General features: G+C 36.6%; 1 protein-coding gene and 1 long non-coding RNA gene across 2 annotated transcripts in view; both read left to right on the top strand.

Moving 5' to 3' along the window:
• Positions 1–20,185, top strand: part of LOC131258141 (nuclear transcription factor Y subunit B-6-like) — a 99,340-nt gene that overhangs the window by 42,857 nt on the left and 36,298 nt on the right. The window lies entirely within an intron of this gene.
• LOC131258142 (uncharacterized) lies at positions 7,710–8,314 on the top strand. The gene is made up of 2 exons (XR_009177892.1): positions 7,710–7,920; positions 8,008–8,314. It is a non-coding gene; the product is annotated as an uncharacterized LOC131258142 (long non-coding RNA).

Here is a 20,185-nt window from a genome sequence, read left to right as displayed (position 1 = left end):
AAGAGGGCTTTCATTGAAAGAGAAGATATGAGCAAATACCTGATTCTTGAGATGTAAATTTTGAGAAATTACACATTTCGAGATAATTTGTTTTTTTCTCGTTCAAATGGCTATCTGACACCTTTTTTAATTTCCAAAAACAAATAAAATAATAACCACATATCTAACCGAAAAAAATCCATACATGCATGTGGACAATAGTCGAACTTCAACAAGGCGTAGGTTATAAAATATTTCAATAATAGGACAGAACAGACCGGTGATCTAGATTACTGGACCATGGGCCCCACTACTGTGCAAAGATTCAGGCCATCATGCATCATATAGTTTCTACCACTAAGAATCTGAAAGGCTAGCAACTAGAAAAATTAGCGAGTCACAACAAACGGAATCTCATTTTCCTAAGCTTTAATATTGGTTTAACCAACAAACTTCCCAAAATACAGTTACTCGTTTAACATATAGAGTTGAGGAAAATTACATGTCCCAACTTGTACTGATTCTTTCTAAGTGGACTATTAAGACCAGAAATTGGTCCTAATACAGGTGGTTGGGATTTTATGATCTGATGGATTATTGGACCATTTTCTACCCTCAGTGGAAAGAAACAGACCAATGGTCTGTATAACAGAACTATGGACCCCACTTTTTAGAACTGAAAATCTCGCCCAAAAAAAAAGGCCAATGACATTTAGATGGTCATTGTTTAAATAGTTCGTATCATTCTACTAATGTGATTTTAGTGTCACAACAAATAATTAGATTGCTATGTACACTGAATAATAACCTAAGCCACCAAATCAGAAGAAAGTAGCTATGGAAAGAACATCTCTCACCAGACCATATTCGTTTCCAACAACAAGCTCATAGTGATTGAACAGAAGTCCAGCACTGATACTAGAGCACTTATGCCAACCACTTTGATACTTGGTGCCTGACAATCATATAATACATGTTGCTTTAACAGGCCATACTACCAAATAACCTAACCATCACTTATTTTATTAACATTCATCAAAATCAAAAGAGAGCTATACCTTCATTACATTTCAAAGATAAATATTTTATGGGTTGTCCATGATGAGGCTCTAACCTCCCCTCCTGATACAAATACAAGTGACAGGACTGGATATGTGGCATCCCATACTCATACTGATCCATCTTGGTAGCCTGATATATATAATCTGTAGGCTCTAGACTAGATTGTAAACCAGCACCTAAGGCCTTAAAAGATGTACAGTTCACATGTTTTAAGCAGAAGTACCATGATGAGGCTCTAACCTCCCATCCCAATACAAATACAAGTGACAGGACTGGATATGTGGCATCCCATACTCGTACAGATCCATCTTGGTAGCCTGATATATATAATTTATAGGCTCTAGACTAGATTGTAAACCAGCAGCTAAGGCCTTAAAAGATGTACAATTCACATGTCTTAAGCAGAAGTACCAAGGTTAGATGAGCAAGATCAAGCAATTGGCATGATTTTCTCATAGTGGGTCATCTACCATCGGGGCCACCAGAAGAATTGTATTGATTGCTAAGATCTGGTAGGGGGTCCAATGACTCCTAAATTAATTAGTCCTACAAAGAAATGATGAACTATTCAATCCAGCAAACTGAGATGTGTTGTAACACCCCGAACTTTTCAATACCCGAGTATTGAAAGTCCTCGAGTGTTACCATAAATTTAACCTATTATATATACGTGTATGGTACCAATCTAGTCAACCTAACCCTACATCCATCCTCCAACATGAATCTGACCAATTATGAATGATATTCATCCATAAATCAAGTCATCCGACCGTTACTCATATACATATGTACCTTCCTTTAACTAAATCAGTGAATAAGTCTTTATCTATAATGATTTAAATATAAGTCCTTTTGTAAGAATTGTTTAGAAAGTGACATATAATAATCTAGAACCATTAGATTTCATAAAACTTTAGATCAACAATAATAACGAAAATGCCATAAACCTATACCCTGAATTCCAACTCACAAGGTTCTCATGATCCGTTTCATGTGAAACTTTATACTAGGCCTAATTATCATAAATTAACTATACACATCAAATTTCAGCCTTTAAATCATATTAATTTAGCTACTTGATCTCTATATTCGTCTGTACACTTATCAGACCAAGATTCTGATCCGTTCATCTTGTTCACAACATATGAATATACTTAACCCACCATTAGAATTACAATTTGAGAAACCTATACGTGTGAATAACGCACTCTAATCTAATGATACACATGCTTTACCCTTAATTCTCCTGAAACTCGCTTTACATTTATCCGTATACGAAACTGACCGTATACCCACCTATAAGTCTAGGTTTAGGTTATAGGTTAAGGTTTAGGTTTTAGGTTATAGGTATTGGTTTAAGTTATACATTAAGGTTTAGTTTTAGGAAATCGGGTTCGGGTTTGGGATCGAGTTTAGGTTTGGGTTATAGGTATAGGTATTGGGATTGGGATTTGAGAATAGGTTTAGGTTAAGGTTATGTGTCTAGGTTTAGGTTATAGGTTAAGGTTTAGGTTTAGGCAATAGGTATAGGTTTAGGTTATAGGTTATGGTTTAGGTTTAGGAAATCGGGTTCGGGTTCGGGATATGGTTTAGGTTTGGGTTATAGGAATAGGTTATAGGTTATGAGAATAGGTTTAGGTTAAGGTTATGAGTCTAGGTTTAGGTCATAGGTTAAGGTTTAGGTTTAGGCTATAGGTATAGGTTTAGGTTATAGGTTTAGGGAATAGTTTAGGAAATCGGGTTCGGGTTTGGGATCGGGTTTGGGTTTGGGTTATAGGTATAGGTTTTGGGATTTGAGAATAGGTTTAGGTTAAGGTTATAAGTATAGGTTATAAGTAAAGGATAAGGTTTAGGTTTGGGCTATAAGTATGGGTTTTGGGATTTGAGAATAGGTTTAGGTTAAGGTTATGAGTCTAGGTTTAGGTTATATGTTAAGGTTTAGGTTTAGGAAATCGGGTTTGGGTTCGGGATCGGGTTTTGGTTTGGGTTGTAGGTATAGGTTTTGGGATTTTAGAATAGGTTTAGGTTAAGGTTATGAGTCTAGGTTTAGTTTATAGGTTAAGGTTTAGGTTTAGGATATAGGTTTAGGTTTAGGTTATAAGTTAAGGTTTAGGTTTAGTAAATCAGGTTCGGGTTCGGGATTGGGTTTAGCTTTGGGCTATAGGTTTAGGTTTTGGGATTTGAGAATAGGTTTAGGTTAAGGTTATGAGTCTAGGTTTAGGTTATAGGTTAAAGTTTAGGTTTAGGCTATAGGTATAGGTTTAGGTTATAGGTTAAGGTTTAGGTTTAGGAAATCAGGTTCGGGTTCGGGTTCGGGATCGGGTTTAGGTTTGGGTTATAGGTATGGGTTTTGGGATTTGAGAATAGGTTTAGGTTAAGGTTGTAAGTATAGGTTATAGGTTAAGGTATCGGTTTAAGTTTCGGATATAAGTATAGGTTTTGGGATTTTAAAATAGGTGTAGGTTAAGGTTATAAGTCTAGGTTTAGGTTATAAGTTTCGGTTATGGTTATAGGTTATAGGTTTAGGGTGTAGTTTAGATTAAGGGTGTGGTCCCTGCAAATACAGATTTAAACAAGATATAAACACGGCCTGTCCAAATGGCCAGGCCCTTCCAATGCTGTCCATAGGAAATGGACAGCTTCATCATGGTTATAATAGCGGTTCCCACCTTCCAAGAAGCCCCGCTCATCCGAATAGCTCCGACGCACATCCAGGTCTGCTCCATTAATTTCGAGCAAATACAAAAATACGGCCTGTCCAAATGGCCAGGCCCCTCCAATGTTGTCCATGGGAAATGGACAGCTTCATCATGGTCATAACAGCGGTTCCCACCTTCCAGGGACCCCCGCTCATTCGGATAGCTCCGACGCACATCCGGGTCTGCTTCATTAATTTTGAGCAAATACATAAACACGGCCTGTCCAAATGGCCAGGTTACTCCAATGGTTTAGGCTAACCATTGTGAATGCACTATAATGAACAAATTATTATTATGATAGATAACTGTAATTACAACATGGATGTTGGAATCACTTATGAATGGGTAGAATGGCATATAAAGATTATAATCAACCTAAGAAATATAAGTGTCATATTTGAGACAAAAACGGGAGCAGGTTGTACCTGGGACAATGGCACAGATGCTTCACTAGCCTTTTGCTGGTTCTCAAGAGGGCAGATGTACGAATAAAGGATCATTCCAACTAAGGCAACAAGGATGCCGAAAATGTTTCGCTAGCTAAATGGATCGTGAAGTAAAACATATCCAAAAGCCAAAACCAGGCATGTTTTCAGATGCCCCAGGACTTGATAGGTGACAGATGATGTCTTTCCAATTACAAGAAATGTACTGAAGAAGAAGAGACGCAGAGCCCATCACAAAACAGTTGACCTGCTAAGCATTGGGTTCTTAGGATTCCTTTCAACAGATCAACTGTAGCACAGAAACCGACGTCTCATTCAAAACCATGAGGCTGCTTCAAAATGATTCACTCACAAAGCAGCAATTGAATCAAGTCATAAAAACACCACCCTATTTTTCCCCAGTTTTTTCTTTTTCTTCTTTAAATGGTATATCCCAAATCTATCTAAACAACAACTAAAAAATACAGCATGGTATATCACAAAATAGCATTTTTTTTAGAAGTAATATCTCAAAATGCTATATAAAAACAAAAGCTCTAAACTGATTTTGAAAAATGTGCCTGCACTTAAAAACGGTTTAGAACCGTGTTCACTTAGAAACGGTTTAAAATTGTACCACAATTTCCCCTAGATGTGGTCTAAACATTGTTTTGAATAAGCCCACATAAGTCTTTTCCACTCTATAAAATTGAGTTATTTCAATTCAATCAATTGGGTTTCCAAACACATCGGCAATGAGTCACTAACTACTTGCAAAATTCTGTTTCTTTTTAACAAATTCAAGAAATTTCATGAACATGTAACAATCATTGTAGCAGGAACGAAGCATGCCCACTCAAATAAACAACCAAATTACACCAAATTACACTAATCTCAACACTAATCTCAATAAAATAAAATAAAATCATCCAGAATCATGAAATGAAAACACATTCGATCTGGTAAAATAGAAATAAACAGAAGAGCTTGGATTGGATTTGTTTTATTTTTCGGTTCTTGCCCAAAATTGAGGGGGAAAACATATGGATGGCATATATAAAACGAATATATCAAGTTGGGCCCCACAATGCATAAAAAATCAACACACCACCACTGCGGGTGTGTTGGCAACGCCACTTAGTCAGCGTTTGGGCGCGGATTCATCTATTTTTGCAGATAAACCCAAAAATCCTAAATCGGCATTAAGATCGGCATTGAGAGAGAGAGAGAGAGAGAGAGAGAGAGAGAGAGAGAGAGAGAGAGAGAGAGAGATACCTAAATGTTCATGGAGTTTTATAGCCTTCAACCAAAGATTCAAAGAGAGTTCAGAGGGCGTGCGTGGGTAGGGCGGTCGGCAACAAAATCTTGGGTGGGGATAGAGAGAGAAAGTGGGAAGAAAAATCAAGCGAGGAAGATAAAGAGAGAGAGGAGGAAGTGAGATCGACGGGTAGAGAGAGGAGGGAGAGATCCGCAGGAAGAGAGGAGAGAGGGGAGCGTATGAGAGAGAGAGAGAAACAGAGAGAGTGGCTAGGGTCGACGCTGGCCCTAACCTTATTGAAAAGGAAATTGCGCATTGAGTTACGCAGTAAGCTTTTATTGTAATGAGTAAACTCAGTTAAGCCTACTATAAATGTATATTGGTTATCCACGCTGTCCACCCGTTTTTCCATATCGTTTTAGTGGTGGGGTCCAAAATATAATTATGCCCAAAGCTAAAGTAGACCACGCCATAGGAAACGATAGGAATAATGACTTCCACCGTTGAAACGTTTCTAAGGCACACATTGACATTTATTTGTCAGCCAACCTATTTGTAAGATCACAAAGAAATGGATGAAGGTAAACCACAAGTATTGGACTGATCCAAAGCTTCTGTGGGCCTCAAGAAATTTTTAACGATATAATTTCAATTCACACTGTTTCTGGTGGTGAGGTCCACTTGAGATTTGGATATACTTCATTTTTAAGATCAAGCCCTCAAATTATATGTTAAAATGAATGGACAGAGCAGATAAAATATGTAAATCATGATGGACCCCACAGAGTTTACTCAACACGCTTAGCGTACTGAGTTACTCAGTACGCAATCCGCTTCCAACCTTATTCAAAGGGCACTGCATCCTACCCCACCCGGATGATAATCTGTCTGGACAGGGCTCTGTGGGGCCCACGTTGATGTAATTGTTTTATCCACTTAACCTCACTAGCATCATTTACAAATTACAACTCAAATCACTATATAAGAAACTCAAAACCTAAACCTTTGGAGCATGATTTCCTAGATGAGGTTTGATGCAATTAAAATACACCATTTGAGTTCCACTTAACATATCACAAGTAGGCCTCCTGCATGAATGGTAATAACAATAGGTTCAAACATATGTGAACATTCACTTAATTTCAATTGAAATGGATTGCAATTTATTCAATTCATTATAGAGAAAGGCTAAGGTTGTGTGGCACCATCCTAATTCACAATCAGAACAGAACGCGTAAATGCTACTCCATGAATTACTAGACACTAGTTGCAACCTTGGACTAACCCCTTGTCTTGAAGCATAGGTCTGGATCACTTGGGTTATTAAGCTTTTACCAGACCATATTGCAATTCATTTGACTTGAGCAACCAAATGCAACTTTAATATTTTTTCTAATGAGCTAGTATTTTCTGAGAACATAGAGAGAACTCCAAGCCCAAACTAATTAAGTGCATTCAATTGACCCATTGAGCCATTGGTCCCAGTGGTTCTAACCATAACATCACATCTCTAGAGACTCTGACATACCAATAGGTCATTGTACTGGTCGTTGTTTAAAACCCAAATGAGCAAATGAAGAAACTTGCAACTAGCCTATTTAACTTGATGCCCTGGTAGCTTTGATGCCCTTATGATGTTTGACAAGCATTATTAAATAAAATTAAGTTCTATATTACCCCAAGAGTTCTATTTAAACATATGTTACAAATAACAAATGGTAGTAGTGGACCTAGACTGAATTAACAGTTAAGTCTCCTAAGACTGATCCTAACATGCAGAGAGGACTATATACCCTTGTGGGCTAGCATTTCTTGTGTTATACCATTCTGATTTCTTTGAGAGTAAGTTTCTTGCATCCTTGTTCTTCCTGAGAGTTTGAAGGTGAGAGGATGCAAATAAAATTCATTGAAGTTTAAAGTTTAAAGACTCACCAAGTTAGAAGGACTGATCCAATTTGGGTTCAGCTAGCGCTTGTACAAATCAGTTATGCAATAAGCTACTTTTATCAACCTGATGTGAATTGGATGATATTTACTGTATAATAAGTGGCTTTGTATTGTTAAGGGTACCTAGATGTTTTTATATGCTGTTTTATGTTTCAGTGAACTAGTACAGATAAACTCTCTCTCTCTCTCTTGGTGTACTTTTGTTCCAATGGTAGAGAAAAATGAATTATAGATTTAAATTCTACAAAATTTCTAATCTCTAGCATGTCTATTTTGTAAATTTAAAGAAATGAAAGGAAAAAATAAAGGAAAAGAAAAATAAAACATTTATTATTTTTTTAAACCGTCTTTTGTAGGACATTTGTTGACAGATTAGGAAATTCAATTTGTAAGATTTTTGGAGCATCTTCCATCTATGGCATTGCCTATCAAATTAAAGTTTGGATTTTTGAACTATTGGCCCCACTTGTAACAAGCATCAAGACACTTAGACTGAATGCCTTAGGAACTTATACTTCATGTTCTATCCATGAATAGTTTCTAAAGTTAGGTATATGCTTTGAATTCTTTTATAAATTTTGAGCAAGCAAATTCTTACATATAACTTTCAAATTTTAATCACAATTTTCATTTCCAGACATTTTTCTCACAGTAGAGAGTGCGATAACCTAAACATGCAAAGTAACCGGACAAAATGAAGAATGGTGGAATGGTGACCAAATGGTGATGAAATGTTTGGATGATATCTTGTAATTGTAACATGAGGGCATGGATGTTTTGTTTCAGATCTTTTGATATGTAACCATGTCCTAATATTTGTTATATGTTCTATACTTTAATTCACACCAACAGTTCAGTTAAGGTCTGATTTATTTCATTGTAGGCATTGTCTGCCTGTAATATGTTTATTAAAAACTGAAATATGAAGCAATTTCTTTATAGTATATGCCTTGTTGGGCTTCTAGGATTTTTCATTATTTAGGTATCAAATACCTAGAATTGATAGACCTCTCTATTGATTGCTCATGTGCCCAAATAATCTCTACATCGAAAGATCCTATGACGGGAATGTTTAGTCTTTTCTTATTGAACATGAATTGGCATGTGTTTCTTATGAGTCTCGACTTCTCCAATTTGGGTTTTTTTTTTTTTTTTTTTTTTTTTTTGTATGTGGGTCCTTCCCTATCAGGCCCATCAAGGTTCCTATTTTTATTAGGTGAAACAAACTTCTATACAAGAAATGGAAGGAAAAAATAAAGGAAAAGAAAAACAAAACGTTTATTTGTTCGGCCTTTATATTTTACCATCATATTAGCTAGGTTCAGAGTTGTAATTTTGTGTGTGTTGTGCTTACATTGTATTATATATTTTTTTGTTAATGAAATTGTTCCAAACATCTTCTTCCAAGATTCATCAGATAAATTGTTTCATATCTGATTGTTTCTATTCTCGCGCTTATCATGCTTACAGATTGACATGTTGCGCAGTTTGCACTGTTTCCAAAAATTGACTAAGGCGAATGATCTGATTTTTGGGACAGGGACTCTTTGTATTTTTCCCTTCATATAAGTCTGGTTATCCTATATGGGTTTGTAGCCCCTAGGAAGTTTTTAATGATGAGCATTCGATCACCACAATTTCCCCTAAATGTGGAACCACGTACTAGAATGGACTAGTAACACCACAATTTCCCCTAGATGTGGTCCACCTAATATTTGGATTTGTTCAATTTTTGGAACCAGAATAGACTAGCAACACCACAATTTCCCCTAGATGTGGTCCACGATATTTGGATCTGTTCAATTTTTGGAAACAAAGGCCCACACCGTGTGTAGAATGTAGCTCACGTGTGCCATGCTGGTGGGCCCCACCATGACGTTTGCCAAACATCAACACCATGCATTTGATGGGTCCCATTTAAATTATAGGATATCCCAAAAATTAGCTGTATATGGAACTCCGGTGGGCCATACCATATAAAATAATGTGAAGACGTGCCTAAAACATAAAAAAGCACGGTGTGGGCCCCACCTGAAATTTGGATGCGTCTGAAACTTGGTATGACCCCTCATCCAAGTGGTACACACATAATGGATGGGCTGGATTTGTGGACCACATCTCGATGGGCCCAAAAAATTAATTATGAATGTTTTAATGGAAGGTAACCCCTCTTAACTTTTGTATGTGGTGTGGCACACACAAGTCACAGATTGACTTGATTTTTAATCTCTGGGCCCACCATGGAATGGTGCATCTAACTCATGGGGTAGATGTTTGACACGCATTATGGTGGGGCCCCCACAACTCTCCCATCACCTGCCCCAAATATTGGGCCCACCACCCCCCAAAACCAAATTGCGCAAAAACCTCCCGCGCGCGCCCATCTTTCCAAGACCCTAACCTCTCCCTCTCTCGCACCCTCTTCACTCACTCTCTCTCTCTCTCTCTCTCTCTAATCTCTCCACCCTACCACGCAATCCACATCCAGTCTTCTTCTCGCTCGCGACCTCAGGACCAGCAGCTCTCTCTCTCGGCAGTGGTAGCGGTATTCTCATCTTCCTCTTCTCTGTCTTCTTTTTCTTTTTCTAATATGGCTTCGAATTTGAAAATCTTTATTTGGGGATTTTTGAAATTCCAAATCCCTAATAGGGGCTTTTTGAAATTTCTCCTCCTTCAGATCCAATCCCCACCTCTAATCTCAATCGTCCGTGCATTTCTTACTTAGGCCCTGTTTGGTGGCGATCTGGTTTCTTGATTTTTCTGGTTTCTTGATTTTTCTTTTTTCTTTTTGTTACTTAGGCCCTGTTTGGTGGCGACTTAAAAATTATTCCATCTCATTTTAGTTAATAGTAATCTTGATAACCCATTATTTTTATAGATTATGATCTCTAATACTTATTTGCTACTAACTAAAATGAGATGAACTCCTCTTTAAGTGGTGACCAAACAGGGCTCCAGTTGACAATTTAACTACATTGGTGCTTATAATATAGAAAGTGGTTAGTATGTATGCAATACTCAGGCCGAACTTAGTGGAGTTTTTCTTTTTAACTTGATCTGATAAGTCATTCTGATCATGTGGCCAATCTCTGGTGGTTACATACATAGTAGAATCATTTTGTTATGCTTGTTTGTAGCATATTATCATGCAAGAGAGCAACAGTTTAGATTCTCAGGTCTTCTTTTGTTACTATTTTGCAGCATCAGAAATTGTGGGTGTTGCAACAGCAGTTTTGAGTTGAAGTAGTTGATTAAGTAAGAACCTTCTCCAAATAGCTGATTAGCTTTGGTAAATGTTTGACACGCATTTTGTTCGCAAGGCATGTGTCACTTGATGAGTGGATAACTTAGTTTTTGGATAAGGACATATAGACTCGTGGGATCATATGATGAACATTTGGGATCCCAAATAGCACACATCCTAAGTGTGTGTTGCATATGTGCTTGGCATTAAATATATTGAAATGTGATATTTTTTTCTAAAGCCCAACAAAAGGATTTTCTATGGTTTGTGTTCAGGGGTTCTTTGGGGTGAGGGATTTGGGGTAGAGATATGTGAAATCCATGGATTTTAAATCTTCCCATTTTGGATTTTGTTGGGAGCATATCAATTCCTTTGATTTTCAAATTCTACACTCATAAACCCATGGATTTCATGTAAATCCAAGTAAAAGGGAAAAAATCCATGGAATATGACCTTCAAAGGTAATAAACCTTATTCTGTTATAATAAATAATTAAAAGTTGATGGGTTTTAGCTTGATTTTCAAATAATAGACCTTGGGATGTGCCAAATCCAAATCTAATTCAAACTTGTGAATTTGACAAGTTTATAGATATGCTAAATTCAGCCCACTAAAACATGTGTTGGTGATGTTTAAATCAGTTCCACTTGGACATGCATTTATGATGCTTAAATTAAATCAGTCTACTCTACTTGGACATGTGTTTATGATGCTTAAATCAATCTACTTGGATGTGTGGTAATGATGCAAAGATCAGTCCACTAGAACATGTGTTTGTTTATAATGCTTAAATCAGTCCAATTGGACATGTGTTTACAATGCTTGAATCAGTCCACTTGAACATGTGTTTATGATGATTAAATCAGTCATGTGTTTATGATGCTTAAATTGATTCATGGGTCTCCAATAACCAAAAATGGTATTAGATAACTGCCTATATGAGCCAATTGTTGTTTCGAAGAGTTTGTAGAGCTTGTATCTCCAATTGTACAACCTGCATCTCCAATTATACAGCTTACATCTCCAATTGTATAATTGCCTATATGAGCCAATTGCTGATATTACCATAGGGATAAAGTGAAAATACAAAAAATTTAGCCTGAAATTTCGTGAATCCTAGGGCCAACCATGATGTTTATTTGAAGGGAAACCAAAAGCATCAACTTGATCCAAAACTTGTGTGGGCCCAGAATTTTTTTGTTAGAAATGTTTGTTTACTTAGCATTGTATTTCTGTTCTCAGTATAAAGATAAAATGTGTATTTCTATCATTGCAAACCTTAATGAGCTTGTATATTACATTTTTTTGTCTTGACTTATATAGTATTGTGATTAGTTAGTTTATAGTTGTGACTTGTAATTTATAGATTTGTAAGTTAGATAATTAGTTACTCGTTTGAGGATTTCTATGGGGCCATAGATAAATATGGTGTGTTTTTGGTGGCATAGAAATCGCTCAAATTATCCCATTTTGGACAGTTCAAGGTTAGATGGATAGTATGCTTTCATAAAATCTATTTAAATGATCATGCTTGATTCGCGGTCCATCTCCTCGTTTCTCTCTGGATATGTTTCTTCCGTTCCGTATCCAATGCCAAATATTTTTACATTGTTTTAGATATTTGGCATCAGAATGTAACGTAAGATCAACTTATCTGGAGAGGCATGGGGAGATGCTGCCGGATTTTCTGCGTGAACGTTTAAATGGGAATATGAAAGTATTACAATCTATCCAACCTTAGATGAGTAACTAATTTATGATTTAATTGTATTAGCTTAGAATTGATAGAGCTAATCCAGATGTGCGACAGAACTATTCGAAATTAATGGATCAGACTCGGATGTGCGTCGGAGTTATCCAGATGAGCAGGGGTTCCTAGAAGGTGGGAACCGCTATTATGACCATGATGAAGCTGTCCATTTCCTATGGACGGCATTGGAAGGGCTTGGCCATTTGGACAGACCGTGTTTTTGTATTTGCTCGAAATTAACGGAGCAAACCCGGATGTGCGTCGGAGCTATCCGGATGAGCGAGGGTCCCTGGAAGGTGGGAATCGCTATTATGACCATAATAAAGTTATCCATTTCCTACGGACAGCATTGGAAGGGCCTGCTCATTTGGACAAACCGTTTTTATATCTTGTTTATATCTACATTTGTAGGGACCACACCCTTAACCTAAATTACACCCTTAACCTATAATCTATAACCTTAATCTAAACTTATAACCTTAACCTAACCTTATAACCTTAACCTAAACCTATTCTCAAATCCCAAAACCTATACCTATAACCCAAACCTAAACCCGATGCAGAACCCGAACCCGATTTCCTAAACTTAAACCTTAACCTAAAACCTAAACCTATACCTATAACCTAAACCTAAACCTTAACCTATAATCTAACCTAGACTCATAACCTTAACCTAAACCTATTCTCAAATCCCAAAACCTATACTTATAGCCCAAACCTAAGTCTGATCCCGAACCCGAACCCGATTTCCTAAACCTAAACCTTAACCTATACCTATAGCTTAAACCTAAACCTTAACCTATAACCTAAACCTAGACTCATAACCTTAACCTAAACCTATTCTCAAATCCCAAAACCTATACTTATAGCCCAAACCTAAGCTCGATCCGAAACCCGAACCCGATTTCCTAAACCTAAACCTTAACCACCCAACTATAACCTACACTTATAGACTAAACCTATTCTCAAATCCCAAAACCTATAACCCAAACCTAACCATTCCCTAAACTTATAACCTACACTTATAACCTAAAAGTATTCTCAAATCCCAAAACCTATACATATACCCTAAACCTAACCATTCACTAAACCTACAACCTACACTTATAACCTAAACCTATTCTCAAATCCCAAAACCTATAACCCAAACCTAACTATTCCCTAAACCTATAACCAACACTTATAACCTAAAACTATTCTCAAATCCCAAAACCTATACCTATACCCTAAACCTAACCATTCCCTAAACATATAACCTAAACTTATAACCTAAACCTATTCTCAAATCCCAAAACCTATAATACAAACCTAACCATTCCCTAAACCTATAACCTATACTTATAACCTAAAACTATTCTCCAATCCCAAAACCTATACCTATACCCTAAACCTAATTATTCCCTAAACATATAACCTACACTTATAACCTAAACCTATTCTCAAAACCCAAAACCTATATTAATACCCTAAACCATTACCTATACCTATAACCTAAACCTAGACTCATAACTTTAACTTAAACCTATACTTATAACCCAAACCTAAGCCTGATCCCAAACTTGAACCCGATTTTCTAAACCTAAACCTTAACCTATTCTTAAATCCCAAAACCTATAACCCAACTAAAACCTATACTTATAACTTAAACCTATTCTCTAATCCCAAAACCTATAACCCAAACCTAACCATTCCCAAAACCTATAACCTACACTTATAACCTAAAGCTATTCTCAAATCCCAAAACCTATACCTATACCCTGAACCTAACCATTCCCTAAACCTATAACCTACATTTATAACCTAAAGCTATTCTCAAATCCCAAAACGTATAACCCAAACCTAACCATTTCCTAAACCTATAACCTACACTTATAACCTAAACTTATTGTCAAATCCCAAAACTTATACTTATAACCTAAACCTATACCTTAACCTTAACCTATAGCCTATAATTATAACCTAAACCTAAACTTACAACCTTAACCTAAACTCAAATCCCTAAACCTTAACCTATAACCCAACTAAAACCTATACTTATAACCTAAACCTATTCTCAAATCCCAAAACCTATAACCCAAACCTAACCATTCCCTAAACCTATAACCTACACTTATAACCTAAAACTATTCTCAAATCCCAAAACCTATACCTATACCCTAAACCATTCCTTATACCAATAACCTAAACCTAGACTTATAACCTTAACCTAAACCTATTCTCAAATCCCAAAACCCAAACATATAACCTAAACCTAGACCTTAACCTTAACCTTAACCTATAACCTATAATTATAACCTATAACCTAAAACCTAAACCTAAACCTATACTTATAACCTTAACCTAAACCGATTCTCAAATCGCAAAACCTATAACCCAAACCTAACCATTCCGTAAACCCATAACCTACACTTATAACCTAAAATTATTCTCAAATCCCAAACCTATACCTATACTCTAAACCTAACCATTCCCTAAACCTATAACGTACACTTATAACCTAAACCTATTCTCAAATCCCAAAACCTATACCTATACCCTAAACTATTCCCTATAACTATAACCTAAACCTAGACTCATAACCTTAACCTAAACTTATACTCAAATCCCAAAACCTATACTTATAGCCCAAACCTAAGCCCGATCCCAAACTCGAACCCAATTTCCTAAACCTAAACCTTAACCTATTCTCAAATCTCAAAACCTATAACCCAACTATAACCTACACTTATAACCTAAACCTATTCTCAAATCCAAAAACCTATAAACCAAACCTAACCATTCCCTAAACCTATAACCTACACTTATAACCTAAAATTATTCTCAAATCCCAAAACCTATACCTATACCCTAAACCTAACCATTCCCTAAACCTATAACCTACACTTATAAACTAAACCTATTCTCAAATCCCAAAACCTAGAACCCAAACCTAACCATTCCCTAAACCTATAACATGCACTTATAACCTAAGACTACTCTCAAATCACAAAACCTATACCTATACCTTAAACCTAACCATTCCCTAAACCTATAAACTACACTTATAACCTAAACCTATTCTCAAATCCCAAAACCTATAACCCAAACCTAACCATTCCCTAAACCTATAACCTACACTTATAACTTAAAACTATTCTCAAATCCCAAAGCCTATACCTATAGCCTAAACCATTCCCTATACCAATAACCTAAACCTAGACTTATAACCTTAACCTAAACCTATTCTCAAATCCCAAAACCCTATATAACCTAAACCTAGACCTTAACCTTAACCTATAACCTATACTTATAACCTATAACCTAAAACCTAAACCTAAACCTATACTTATAACCTTAACCTAAACCTATTCTCAAATCGCAAAACCTATAACCCAAACCTAACCATTCCCTAAACCTATAACCTACACTTATAACTTAAAATTATATTGAAATCCCAAAACCTATACATATACCCTAAACGTAACCATTCCCTAAACCTATAACCTACACTTATAACCTAAACCTATTCTCAAATCCCAAAACCTATACCTATACCCTAAACTATTCCCTATACCTATAACCTAAACCTAGACTCATAACCTTAACTTAAACCTATTCTTAAATCCCAAAACCTATATTTATAGCCCAAACCTAAGCCCCATCCCAAACCCGAACCCGATTTTCTAAACCTAAACCTTAACCTATTCTCAAATCTCAAAACCTATAACCCAACTATAACATACACTTATAACCTAAACCTATTCTCAAATCCCAAAACCTATAACCCAAACCTAACTATTCCCTAAACCTATAACCTACACTTATAACCTAAAACTATTCTCAAATCCCAAAACCTATACCTATACCCCAAATCTAACCATTCCCTAAACCTATAATCTACAATTATAAACTAAACCTATTCTCAAATCCCAAAACCTATAACCCAAACCTAGCCATTCCCTAAACCTATAACCAACACTTATAACTTAAAACTATTCTCAAATCCCAAAACCTATACCTATACCCTAAACCTAACCATTCCCTAAACCTATAACCTACACTTATAACCTAAACCAATTCTCAAATTCCAAAACCTATACCTATACCCCAAATCATTCCCCATACCTATAACATAAACCTAGACTCATAACCTTAACCTAAACCTATTCTCAAATCCCAAAACCTATACTTATTGCCCAAACCTAAGCCCGATCCTAAACCCAAACCCGATTTCCTAAACCTAAACCTTAACCAATTCCCAAATCCCAAAACCTATAACCTAACTAAAATATATACTTATAACCTAAACCTAATCTCAAATCCCAAAACCTATAACCCAAACCTAACCATTCCCTAAACCTATAACCTACACTTATAACCTAAAACTATTCATAAATCCCAAAACCTATACCTATACCTTAAACCATTCCCTATACCAATAACCTAAACCTAGACTTATAACCTTAACCTAAACTTATTCTCAAATCCCAAAACCCTAACATATAACCAAAACCTAGACCTTAATCGTAACCTATAACATATATTTATAACCTATAACCTAAAACCTAAACCTAAACCTATACTTATAACCTTAACCTAAACCTATTCTCAAATCGCAAAACCTATAACCCAAACCTAACCATTCCCTAAACCTATAACCTATACTTATAACCTAAAATTATTCTCAAATCCCAAAACCTATACCTATACCCTAAACCTAACCATTCCCTAAACCTATAACCTATACTTATAACCTAAACCTATTCTCAAATCCCAAAACCTATACCTATACCCTAAACTATTCCCTATACCTATAACCAAAACCTAGACTCATAACCTTAACCTAAACCTATTCTCAAATCCCAAAACCTATACTTATAGCCCAAACCTAAGCCCGATCCCAAACCCGAACCCGATTTCCTAAACCTAAACCTTAACCTATTCTCAAATCCCAAAACCTATAACCCAACTATAACTTACACCGACAACCTAAACCTTTTCTCAATTCCCAAAACCTATAACCCAAACCTAACCATTCCCTAAACCTATAACCTACACTTATAACCTAAAATTATTCTTAAATCTCAAAACCTATACCTATACCCTAAACCTAGCCATTCCCTAAACCTATAACCTACACTTATAAACTAAACCTATTCTCAAATCCCAAAACCTAGAACCCAAACCTAACCATTCCCTAAACCTATAACATACACTTATAACCTAAAAGTATTCTCAAATCCCAAAACCTATACCTATGCCCTAAACCTAACCATTCCCTAAACCTATAACTAACACTTAAAACCTAAACCTATTCTCAAATCCCAAAACCTATAACCCAAACCTAACTATTCCCTAAACCTATAACCTACACTTATAACTTAAAACTATTCTCAAATCCCAAAACCTAAACCTATACCCTAAACCTAACCATTCCCTAAACCTATAACCTACACTTATAACCTAAACCTATTCTCAAATCTCAAAACCTATACCTATACCCTAAACCATTCCCTATACCTATAACATAAACCTAAACTCATAACCTTAACCTAAACCTATTCTCAAATCCCAAAACCTATACTTATAACCTAAACCTAGACCTTAACCTTAACCTATAGCCTATAATTATAACCTAAACCTAAACTTACAACCTTAACCTAAACTAAAATCCCTAAACTTTAACCTATAACCCAATTAAAACCTATACTTATAACCTAAACCTATTTTCAAATCCCAAAACCTATAACCCAAACCTAACCATTCCCTAAACCCATAACCTACACTTATAACCCAAAACTATTCTCAAATCCCAAAACCTATACCTATACCCTAAATCATTCCCTATACATATAACCTAAACCTAGACTTATAACCCTAACCTAAACCTATTCTCAAATGACAAAACCCTAACATATAACCTAAACCTAGACCTTAACCTTAACCTATAACCTATACTTATAACCTATAACCTAAAACATAAACCTAAACCTATACTTATAACCTTAACCTAAACTTATTCTCAAATCGCAAAACCTATAACACAAACCTAACCATTCCCTAAACCTATAAACTACACTTATAACCTAAAATTATACTCAAATCCCAAAACCTATACCTATACCCTAAACCTAACCATTCCCTAAACCTATAACCTACACTTATAACTTAAACCTATTCTCAAATTTCAAAACCTATACAAATACCATAAACCATTCCCTATACCCATAACCTAAACCTAGACTCATAACCTTAATCTAAACCTATTCTCAAATCCCAAAACCTATACTTATAGCCCAAACCTAAGCACGATCCCAAACTCGAACTCGATTTCCTAAACCTAAACCTTAACCTATTCTCAAATCCCAAAACCTATAACCCAACTATAACCTACACTTATAACCTAAACCTATTCTCAAATCCCAAAACCTATAACCCAAACCTAATCATTTCCTAAACCTATAACTTACACTTATAACCTAAAACTATTCTCAAATCCCAAAACCGATACCTATACCCTCAACCTAACCATTCCCTCAACTTATAACCTACACTTATAACCTATACCTATTCTCAAATCTCAAAACCTATGTTGAGGGTCAAATATTGCATAGTAGACCTCAGTTATTACTTGGATCTACAAACACAATACCATTTAATGGCTGATTTAATCATGTTTGTGATGCAGAGTGTACTTACGAGCTTAGATTGAAAAAGGATGATAAAGCATAGATTTAACGGTCTGAAGTCACCAAGGCAAGCGACGGACCCCAGGAGACCAAGATCGATGGATGTGCACACTAGGGATTCAAGAAAATCAAGAAACTGAAGCTCAAGTGGCCCGAAAGACATCCAGAATGCAAGATCACAGGGTTCCCACCATCCGTTCAGCTCAAAAATTCATACATCGCCCGAAGACCATAAATTAACCGTACACGTAAAATTTCATCCATTGGATCGCTGTGGAAGTGGCCCAACGTACAGATCAGCCCACAATTTACTGATTTGGGGCCCACCTGATCTCTGGATACACCTCATCTTCGGTCTCAACGCCTTAAGTCATGTGAAGAATCAGATGGACGGAGGAGATTGTGTACATAAACCATGATGGACCCCACGTATGCATTGCATGTGTACAGTGTGCACGTGCACCAGCCGTGCACCCGTGCACTCAAAGTCGGTCAGCAGGCGCTGACCGACAAAAACTCAACGTCTTCAAAAACGCAACAGCGTTAACGCTGTCCGTCGGTGCGTTTGCTTAGTGGGCCCCACTCATCATGTAATTAGATGATCCCTGCTGTCCATTAAGATTGCAAAGGCCTTATTGCCAGTGCCTAGGTGACAGAATTTTAGGAGATAGCGTATATTAGATTTCAACCGTCAAAACGCAAGATGAACGGTGTAATACCAAATCTTGTGGGCCACAACGAAATCAACTCGTTCTCGCCCTTACCCAACGGTTTTTCGAAAGGATTCCAATGGACGGATCGGATTTCTCATTGTACCTTGGTCATGGGCTCACCGTCTTTCACAGCAACGACGCGGAAGCTCTGTTACGCAACAGAGCTTGCGATTCTTCCTTGTGGGCCACCATCACGAGCTGTCTCTCCGATCCAGACCGTCCATCATAAGTCCAGGCTTCCTATAATCCAAGCCTAGGTGACATAATTTCAAAAAGACAGCGATAATGGCATCTCAACCATTCCAACACTGGTTGAACGGATGTAATATTGATCATGTAGGCCACATCAACGGACAGTGAAAATGACTCCTTCCTGACCGAAATTTTGAGAGTAATTTGGTGGACGGCATGGATTTTTCAGAAGACAGCCAAAGTGGGCC

This window comes from Magnolia sinica, chromosome 10 (assembly GCF_029962835.1).
Source record: "Magnolia sinica isolate HGM2019 chromosome 10, MsV1, whole genome shotgun sequence".
Lineage (NCBI taxonomy): Eukaryota > Viridiplantae > Streptophyta > Magnoliopsida > Magnoliales > Magnoliaceae > Magnolia > Magnolia sinica.
Note: the sequence above shows the minus strand (reverse complement) of the source record. Positions and strands in the feature narration are given on the sequence as shown.